Here is an 11,610-nt window from a genome sequence, read left to right as displayed (position 1 = left end):
TGGACAACCCTAGCGTTGCAATCTGCTAACTGACAGCTCTATCGAAAGCTTGACATTTTCGATGTTAAACGTCCTCAGAACGTTTTGACATACGAGTGATATTTGTATTGTTTATGGCAACTTAAAAGATTCTTCTCGCCTAAAAAATGGAACTAAATCTTTTTTTGACACCTGGAAGGTTGGGGTTTGCATTTAGACAAAGATCCGCTACTTTATATTTCGATAGTTGGTGGCGGAGGGGGACCTCCCCTTTGTTCGACATTTTTTAAAGTACAGTGAAAAATCTAAAATTCTCTAAATTATATGAGGTTTACAGAGAACATGCGGTGAGGTTATGAAATTAATATTGGGGTACCTGATGGGTTTATATGTGGATGGGTTCATACTGACTCCAAGATTTTTTGTTATTTGCGAACAATAAATTTTGAACAATAAAATTATAAAAGAAAAAATATAGTGTATTATTTTGTTGCATTATCTATGCAAGTAGTAAAATAGTAGAGTTTTATATTTCGGAATTGGGCAACGCAAGTGTTGCAATCTGCTAACTGACAGCTCTATCGAAAGCTTGACATTATCGATTTGACATACGGGTGCTATTTGTATTATTTATGGCATCTTAAAAGAATGGAACTAAATCGTGAACATTTTCATGCGATTATTTTTTACAAGTTTCGACATGGATTAACTCAACAATAGTGCATTGATTGACTTAATTCAGTTTTTGGCGATGGTATGGTTAATTTAACCGAGGTCGTTGTTCACTCCAAGATGGTCGTCCAAACTCGGGTGTTGTTCCAAAATCCTCTGATGCTGTGCGCCAACTGATATTGCAAGATCGTCACGTAAGCTTAAGAGAAACATAGGCATTATACATTGAATATTGCATGATTATTCGACCGCCAAATAAATTTGATCGGGTTGGATCCTACACAGTTTTTCAATCGTGCGAAAAAAGCCTTCGCTAGATTGGTCGAAAGAAATGCTGCAAAACTACAATTGCGGTGCAGTCAACTGTATGTTTGTTTCACGATGAGCCAAATCTAACAAAAGTAGCTCGCGCACGAAGACGTAGACGGATCTCTCTCCATCACGACAATGGGAAATCTTACACATCGGCTCAAAGAACTAGATTTTTGAGCACTCAAAACATCGATTTAATGGGTCATACACCGTATATTCCTGACTTGGCACCGAATGACTTGTTTTTATTCCCGTACGTAAAAAATAAAATAGTCGACACCTGAAAAAGCGGTTGATGCGATCAAAATGGATGTTTTAGAGTTACCCACAATCAGAGTGACATAAGTGCTTCGACAATTGGATCAAACCTGTACAAAAGTGTATAGATCTGAATCTCAAAAAAAAAAAATGAAATTGAATCTTGTACGACACTAAGGCCAATTTAATTCTATTTTAGTTTTTATACCCTAAACCACATAGTGGTCAGGGTATAATAAGTTTGATCGGCCAAAAAATGTGCCTACCAGAAATATTGATTTTAGACCCCATAAAATATAACCGATCGACTCAGAATCACCTCCTGATTTGTTGTTCACAGGATTCCGGTCGCAATTATTAACCGATTTTGATGAAATTTGGTACAGGAAGTTTTTTGGGCACAAGGACGAACGCTATTGAATTTGGAAGAAATCGGATCAAATTTAGATACAGCTCCCATATATATGTATCGCCCGATTTCGACAAATGGGGTCACGTTGCGCGTTTTTTCAATCGGATCGTCACCAAATTTGGCAAAAGGTAATCTTTTCCATCGCCCTTCAAGTCTGCGCAATTTCATAGAAATCGGTTCAGATTTAGATATAGCTCTCATATATATGTATCGCCCGATTTTCCCAAATTTGGCCACAAAACCTTTATTTATCAACCGATCTTACTCAAAGTTGGCTAAATATAATCTTCTATAGGACTAACTATATGTGCAAAAAATCATCGAAATCGGTTCAGATTTATATAGCTCCCATATATATGTATAGCCGGATTTTCCCATATAGAAACCTTATTTATTAACCGATCTTACTAAAAGTTGGCTAGATCCAGTCCTCTATAGTACTAACTATATGTGCAAAATTTCATCGAAATCGGTTCAGATGTAGATATAGCTCCCATATATGTATCACCCGATTTTGAAAAATTCGCCCCTAATAACCTTATGTTTGACCATACAGGCCTCATTTCTTAACTGATCTTACTCAAATCTTGCACAAGGTAACCTTTTGTGGTATTAATCAAACCAGCAAAATATTACGCAAATTGGTTCAGATTTAGATATAACTTCCATATATATGCATCGCTCCATTTTCCCAAATTTGGCCATAGTACTCTTATTTATTAACGAATGTTACTCAAATTTCAAATTTTGATGTACTAGCCGATCGTACTAATACGTACTTGTAGCTCTTACATAAGAATATTGCTCGATTTGTACAAATTTGTATTTATTACCCACACTAATTTAACGATTTTCTCTTTTTTAATAATGGGCTCAATATTAGTGGCATACTAACTCCGTAGGCGCAATATCAACACAGCCAGTGTTGGTAGAAGTAGGGGAAATTCCCTATATGTAGGGTTTTTCTAATATTTAGCGTCTTGTAGGGATGTAGGGCCACAATGTAGGACATTTTCACTCAACACAATTTGTAATAATTTTTACATTTTGGTGGAGGTAGAGGAGGAAATTAGAAGCCGGCAAGGCTTGATCTTTAATAATGTGTGGTAAACTTTATTCCTGCAGAAAATTTTGTCAACATTTTATTTCTATAGAACATTTTGTCAAAATTGTATTTCTATAGAAATTTTTTTCAAAATATTATTTCTACAAAAAAATTTTCTCAAAATTTTATTTCTGTGGAATTTTTTCTAAAAATTTTATTTCTATAGAATTTATTGTCAAAATTTTATTTCTATAGAAAAATTTCTCACAAAAATGTGTTTATAGAAACTTTTCCAAATTTTTATTTTTATAGAGATTTAACAAAAAAGATGACTAATTTGGGTAGAATTCTACAAACTGTGGCAACCGTGGTGGTAATACAAATTTATATTCTAAGTTATATACGTTGCAAATTCATGTTTTAAGATAATAAACTTACTTAGAACCATTTTTGTTTTGTAAAATTTTTTAAATTATAATTTATTAAATTATAATAATTTTAAATTATTAAAATATAGTAGGGAAAATTGTTTGGGAATGTATGGGAAAGTAGGGAACTTTTTTTGTCCTTGTAGGGTAAACCGAACATTTTCCCTGGCAACATTGACTATGAGCTATAGTCAGATTGACACAAAGCACCCATAGACATGTACCCCTTAATTTTCTTAAATATGCAACTGCGGTTTATCTCCCAGACCTATACAAATGCTTATGATTACTAATTCAGTAAGGGTGGTTTAGGGTATGATATAGTCGGCCCCGCCCGACTTTCTACTTTACTTACTTGTTTTTTTTTTTTTGAGAAAGTTTTCTTGACTTTATTTACTCATGAAATCGACCTGACATCTACGTTTGTAATACAGTTCAGTCAAAAATTTCTAAAATTAATCTAAATTTTCTAAAATTAACAATAATGCTGCTTCCTGGTGGGGTCACTGTTTTTTGAGTGTAATGGGGAATATTTGGGGAAACAGTCTCTATCCATAAAAAAATGGTTTTTCTGATTGATCGATATGTTGTACCGCTCCACTGTGACCTTCTATGTTAGTTATTGGTTCTGTTATTTTTGTGATGTCCTTATATTCACCAGTGGTTGCTGTTGCTGACATCGCGGTATGACAGCAAAATGAATCTTCAATATGGACAAAAAAAGCAACACAAAAGAAAAACGCAAAAAACCTTAAAGAATAAATACGCAAATTATGCTAAAACCAAACAAAAAAAAAGCAAAAGAATAAATAAATTAAACTCAATAAACAAAGAAATGATGGGATAACGGAGAACAACAATAACAACAACGATAGCAGCAGAAGCTACCGAGCTATGGCGACAAGACAACAAACAGACAGCAAAAATGCTGTTGTTGATTATCAGAAGAATACATGGAATTGCTGCCCCAAACCATATCGAACCACTACAAAAGCAACATCTGCTTTAGCAAACAATGCCTGTTTCGTCGAACAAAGAGAATAGGAAAACAACAGGCGATGAGCGATAAATGCCAAACCACCCAAAAAGGACTTTGTTTTAGCATGCACCTAGTCTTCCATATAAAAACTAAAAATTCATTCAACTCTATGTCCTTGGATCCCGATGAGCTGTTATCCTTCTTCTTCTTCGTTGGTGGCTATCAAACACACTATCTTGATGATGATGTTATTGTGGCCACTCTATCTAGAAGGAATGGATGCGGCTATGATGATGTATGCAGATGCAACGTGAAACATGCAACGCTTAGAAAACCATTATGTTAATGTCTTTAAGGATCAGGATTACATACATCATTGCCATCGTCATCCTTTGAATGAATCGTTTCGTGTTTTTGTTTTTGGAGGGGTTATGGTGTTGATATTCGTTTTTCCTAAAAATGAATCCTTGTACAGAATGAAATACACACACACACACACATCAAACTTAAGGAGACATGGGGGAAAATTTTTTGCAAAATGTTGTATAAGCTGACGTAGCTGATGAACAATGGAGGCGAAAGAATAAAACGAAAGGAATCTGTATTGAATACTTACTTGTTGGGATTGAGATGAAACGGATGCATGAAATACACACACACACACACATCAAACTTAAGGAGACATGGGGGAAAATTTTTTGCAAAATGTTGTATAAGCTGACGTAGCTGATGAACAATGGAGGCGAAAGAATAAAACGAAAGGAATCTGTATTGAATACTTACTTGTTGGGATTGAGATGAAACGGATGCAGTAGCTTACGAGCTATTCATTGCTTGCAGCCGTTAATGGAAGTGACTGCTAAACAAAAATTGTCACTTTAATACTTTGTTGTACAACTTGTTTTTTACTGAGTATTCTTAGATGATGACGTTGAATATCTAAGATGAGCATTTCATACGATTTTGTGGAATAAAGATGGTCGTCTATTTTTCTAAAATGGTTTCAGTAAGACAGTGGGGGTACACTGGATGGCATTACAGCTGTTAGACTAAAGAAGACCAACGAGGTACTATATGCGTGCCAAAAGCTGGTTGGGGAATGAAGCCCTCCCTCTTTCACTGGCTGTTTACAGTTTTTGTAAGACCTGTATCTACCTAGATGGAGCTACCGTGATGCAATGGTTAGCATGTCCGCCTTGCATACACAAGGTCGTGGGTTCGATTCCCGCTTCGACCGAACACCAAAAAGTTTTTCTGGGGGTGGATTATCAGTAATGCTGGTGACATTTCTAAGGGTTTCAAAGCTTCTCTAAGTGGTTTCACTGCAATGTGGAACGCCGTTCGGACTCGGCTATAAAAAGGTCCCTTGTCATTGAGCTTAACATGGAATCGGGCAGCACTCAGTGATAAGAGAGAAGTTCACCAATGTGGTATCACAATGGACTGAATAGTCTAAGTGAGCCTGATACATCGGGCTGCCACCTAACCTAACCTACCTATAGATGCCAAGTCTGGTGGACTTTTCTAAACCATCGGGATCATATACAGAAACTGAACAGAATAAACAGGACGGCGCTTATTTATATGACTGCTGCAATGAGAACAACAGTTAATGCAGCTCTGGGAGTACTGATGGTGATGCCCACATGATCCGCATATCAGCTGAAGTGCTACTCATGAGACTGAAGAGCATAGACTCGGTCGTAAACACGTATTGCTGACGTACAGAACCCGTTGCTTCTAAAGATATTTTAAGGTTTTTAAAAAGCTGCTCCAAATTGTGTATATATTGGTTCAAGATATAGGCCACATATAGACTGATAATTTAATGTCATAAACAGCATTACTAAATTTGGTGTATGATATATTGGGTCGTGTTTTAATATTACTCCCAGGTAGACTGATATCCCGATTTCACTTCTGGAAGGCATTAATTATTGTTCGATTTGCTTAAAATTAAAAATCTGGAGTTATGCCAAATATAGCTTATATTAGGGTTGCCAGATTCAAATGGTCTATATATATATATATATATATATATATATATATATATATATATATATATATATATATATATATATATATATATATATATATATATATATATATATATATATATATATATATATATATATATATATATATATATATATATATATATATATATATATATATATATATATATATATATATATATATATATATATATATATATATATATATATATATATATATATTAATTTTGATATATTTTAATTTTGATATGGACTGCTGAAAATTGTGCAACCAACAAATTATATGAAATCATATGAAAAGTGACATTTTCATTCGATTTTCTCTAACGCTTAGACAGAAATTAAAGACACCCTCTTGTAAAATGTCCTAAAATCTAATCATGCAAATTTAACTTTGGGAACCATGCCATTTTAATCCATTTTCTCGAGAGCGGTGTGTGTTAAAACTCTAATACTAAATTTTTGTTATCAAATTTTCATAAGTAAGTATCTATAATTTACTACTGAGCCGATATTAACACAATTTGCATTATTTGCTTATCTGCAGCAAAAGTTGTGATGTTATATATCGTTAGCAAAAATGCAAAAGAATGTAACTAACAAAAATTCGAAAAATGGTTTTTTGACTGCATTTGTGTTTTATCAACAGCCATGGTCTCACAAACTTTTAGGTTGCTACGATAAAAAATAAAGTCGGAGTGTTTTAATCAGTATTTAAAAAAAATGGTTACGTAAACATTATTTTTGCAGATTTAATAATGTTTTTATCTTCTCCTGTAAAAAAAAATGAAGATTGCAGTTACGTTCTTTTGCATTTCTGCCAACGATATGTACCACATATGATAATCCATTACATTCAATAACTGTGGGTATTTAAGATTTGGCCGGCCAAAACATTTGCCGAATTTAATTTTATCCGGCCTGAACATATAAGTCCACATTCTATTACAAATCATAATGATACAATTGATGATCAGAAAATATATCCTTATGTTTTTTTTAGAATAACAGAATAAATTTTAAAACTCACGCTTCAAACTCAACTGGGAAATTTACACGTATATCCGATGGAATCGTACACCCTCAAAAAAAATCGCCTCTCTAACATATGTTCCAAACATATTTTGCAGGAAGCACATATATTATTGGATACTGCCGAAACATTAATATGTTTGTTTTATGTGAACATATAATATGTTTGGAAGCATTTTGAGCCCAAAAATATTATATGCTTGGCAGAATTTTCCCCAAAGAAGATTGTGCTCATTCCCTAACATAATTTTCACTTCCACGAAATTTTTTAGTTCTTGGCACCTTTTTCTGTAATACAAATAATGTTGAAGAAATTATTCAATTTTATAATTTTTTTTAAATTTTACCTTTCGCCTGGACGGAGAATCGAACCGAGGACCATATAGTTTGTAAGCCAACACACTACCACTGAGCTACGTAGCTGTTATAGTCACCAGTAGACAATTATCGTTATAAGTTACATTTATATAGCATAGTTTGCAGCGCCCACGAGCCCATGCAAACATAACATTATTTAACAGAAACATACATGTGTTGGCAACGTGGAGCAGTGGTTAGCATGTCTGCCGTACATGCAAAGGGTCGTGGGTTCAATCCCTGCTCCGACCAAACACCATTTTTTTTTTAATTTACACATTTATATTTATACTATATTAAATTTTTATAATGAAACTTCGACATGTGGGTTATTAAAGATTTACAGTCAGAAACAGTGCTTGATATAAACAAAATGGACTGAGCTTTTGGCTAAGATATTATTTTTTTATTGCAAAAATAACAATTTTGTAATAAAAAACTGGTTTTGGTATAAAAGTTTGAAATTTTGGAAGGAATTCAAAAACTCTAACAAAGGAAGAACGTGGGGTCGAGTATAAACATACATAAATAATTTTAGAATATACACAAATTAAATAATAATTAGGCTTAAATTAAATAATATTTAGACTTAAGCATATACAATTTTTGGCCTTATCATAAAGCAGTTTCCGAAACAACATATAAGCGGTTTCACAGAAATTGCTCTCTTTTGATTCTCTCGCTGTGTTAATTTGATATCTTTCGTCGACCCTCCCGGTTTTTATCTCTATTTCTTTCTCTATACTCTCTCTCTCTCTCTCTCTCTCTGTCGCTCTCTGAATAAAATATCACAACATATATATGTTTACTCGAAATTTGTAAATTTATATATGTTTACATTCACACATATAATTTTTATGAAACATGCATGCCCCAAACATAATATATTCTAACATATTAACATATGTGTTCCAAACATTTAGTGTTAGTTTGAGAATATTACATGTTTGCACTTAAATATATTGTGTTTAAAAATTGTGCCCGAAACACATTTTGTTTATATCGAAACATATGAAAAACATATTTTTCTAACAGTGTACCCGATGAAAAATCCAATAAATATTGATTGGTCTTTTCTTGCGCAAACATCGAATTGTCACATGCATCCAAATACCAAATCACTTGTGTAACCACACGTATGGAAATGCTACCAGTAACTATAATCACTCAATTTATATGCAAAAAAAAAAATTAAGAATTTGAGATATTTTCATCTATACACGCAACTACAATCTGGAAAGCACTGAAAAGTCGTTGTGTGTTGTAAATCCAAAAGAGTTGAAAGTACAATGTTTTTCCAGGAAATACATGAAGATTATCAACTGCATTGGATATCAGATAAATAAATTTCTTGAATGTACGATAAACAAAATACCTCGCAGCAATGTCATAGTTCCTTACAATACATAGTTCCTTAGTGAAAGAATAAATATATATTCTAAAAGTCTTTGATGAACTTTCTATTGTATGCTTTATTCGCAGCAACATTAGCTTCTCTAAGGATGTGTTGGATATGACCGCGTTTACTGTCATTGTATTGTCCGTGGTGAAGAAAAGTAGAGGTTTAAGAAAACTTTAATACACAATTTCTTCGAAGTATGTTTCTTTGTGTAGTTTTATAAATATAGTACGAGGGTTGCATTTTATATTCCGGGATTAGAGAAAAACAAGTATATACGGCCGTAAGTTTGGCCAGGCCGAATCTTATGTACCCTCCACCGTGGATTGCGTAACATAGAGACTTCTACGAAAGACTGTCATCCACAATCGAATTACTTGGGTTGTGGTATCTTAAAACTTCTTAACATCGTTTTCTAAAAAGTTATGTAGAGGTAAGTCTACAAATAATGTTTGTGTGATTGGAGATCAATTTATCTGAGGGCTATATATAACTATAGACCGATATGGACCTAGTTAGGTATGCTTGTTAACGGCCATATACTAGCACAATGTACCAAATTTCAAATGACTCGGATGAAATTTGCTTCTCCAAGAGGCTCCAAAAGCAAATCTCGGGATCGGTTTATATGGGGGCTATATATTATTATGGTCTGATATGGACCACTTTTGGCATGGTTGTTAAATATCGTATACCAGCACCACGTACCAAATTTCAACCAGACCGGATGAATTTTGCTTCTCCAAAAGACACCAGAGATCAAATCTGGGGACCGGTTTATATGGGGGCTATATATAATTATGGACTGATATGAACCAATTCCTGCATGGTGATTGGATACCATATACTAACATCACGTACCAAATTTCAACCGAATCAGAAGAATTTTGCTCTTCCAAGGGGCTCCGGAGGTCAAATCTGGGGATCGGTTTATATGGGGGCTATATATAATTATGGACCGATTTCGACCAATTTTTGCATGGGTGTTTGAGGCCATATATTAACACCACGTACCAAAATTTCCACTGAATCATATGAATTTTGGTCTTCCAAGAGGCTCCGGAGGTCAAATCTGGTGATCGGTTTATATGGGGCTATATATAATTATGGACCGATGTGGACTAATTTTTGCATGGTTATTAGAGACTATATACTAACACCATGTAGGAAATTTCAGCCGGATCGAAAGAAATTTGCTTCTCTTAGAGGCTCCGCAAGCCATATCGGGGGATCGGTTTATATGGGGACTATATATAATTATGGACCGATGTTGACCAATTTTTGCGTGGTAGTTAGAGACCATATACTAACACCATGTACCAAATTTCAACCGGATCGGATGAAATTTGCTTCTCTTAGAGGCTACGCAAGCAAAATCAGGGGATCGGTTTATATGGGGGCTATATGTAATTATGGACCGATTTTGACCAATTGCTGCGTGGTTATTAGAGATCATATACTAACACCATGTTTCAAATTTCAGCCGAATCGGATGAAATTTGCTTCTCTTAGAGGCTCCGCAAGCCAAATCGGGGGATCGGTTTATATGGGGGCTATATATAATTATGGACCGATGTGGACCAATTTTTGTACAGATGTTAGAAACCATATACTTATACCATGTTTCAAATTTCAGCCGAATCGGATGAAATTTGCTTCTCTTAGAGGCTTCGCAAGCAAAATCGGGGGATCGGTTTATATGGGGGCTATATGTAATTATGGACAGATGTGGACCAATTGCTGCGTGGTTATTAGAGATCATATACTAACACCATGTACCAAATTTCAGCCGAATCGGATGAAATCTGCTTCTCTTAGAGGCCTCGCAAACCAAATTTGGGGGTCCGTTTATATGGGGGCTATACGTAAAAGGAGACCGATATGGCCCATTTGCAATACCATCCGCCTACAAAAATTACCTCATTTCAATAGAATTTTCTTTAATGTTAAGATATCCATTTTAAATTCAAACCTCCTAAATTTAAAGACAAAACGCCTTCATTGAAAAGTATATCGACTTCTGATCAACAAGAAAAACTTCGTGTGCTGTTTAAAGCCTTCTTCTATTCTTACTCGCATTCATAAGAATTTTTTTTCAATAACATAAAATTATTATTTAAGGTTTAAGAATTTGTGAGATTCCTTGCCATCAGCTACTACCACAACCCAAGTAGATCGCTTGTCAACTACTTCGATCTGGCCGAACTTTCACAAACTTTCTTAAAATCTTATAAAATACTTACCTACTAACAAAAAAAGGAATATTAAATTTTCATGCAATACCTGTTCAAGTTAACAATATCAATGCGTGGTCGCCAATATCGTCGAAAGTGATATGGATTTGTAAATGACATCGAACACGGGGAGGGAGGATAGATTGTATGCGATTAGGTTTCCATATCACTTGGCTGCCTGCTTTATATTCTCACAGATGGTAGATGTTGACAGTACATGTACGACACTTCCCACAATAGCGAGACAACATCTAAATCCTTCATCCAATTTTTTTCGTGGTAAAATGCAAAGACAATTTTCTTCTCCGCTTTTTTTTTGTATTCTTTAGATCGTTTTTACTTCATAATATTGCCGTAGGCAATTGTTGTCGTCATCGTCGTCGTCATAGTGGTTGTTGACAATTTTCCACAGATTGTTGCAACGAATGAAGCGTGGGTATGCACACAGTAGATGGTGTGTGAAGACTATTTTGTGTTAAGGTCTCGTT

Source organism: Haematobia irritans, chromosome 3 (assembly GCF_050003625.1).
Source record: "Haematobia irritans isolate KBUSLIRL chromosome 3, ASM5000362v1, whole genome shotgun sequence".
NCBI lineage: Eukaryota > Metazoa > Arthropoda > Insecta > Diptera > Muscidae > Haematobia > Haematobia irritans.
The sequence above is the reverse complement of the archived record's forward strand: the minus strand, read 5'-3'. Positions refer to the sequence as shown.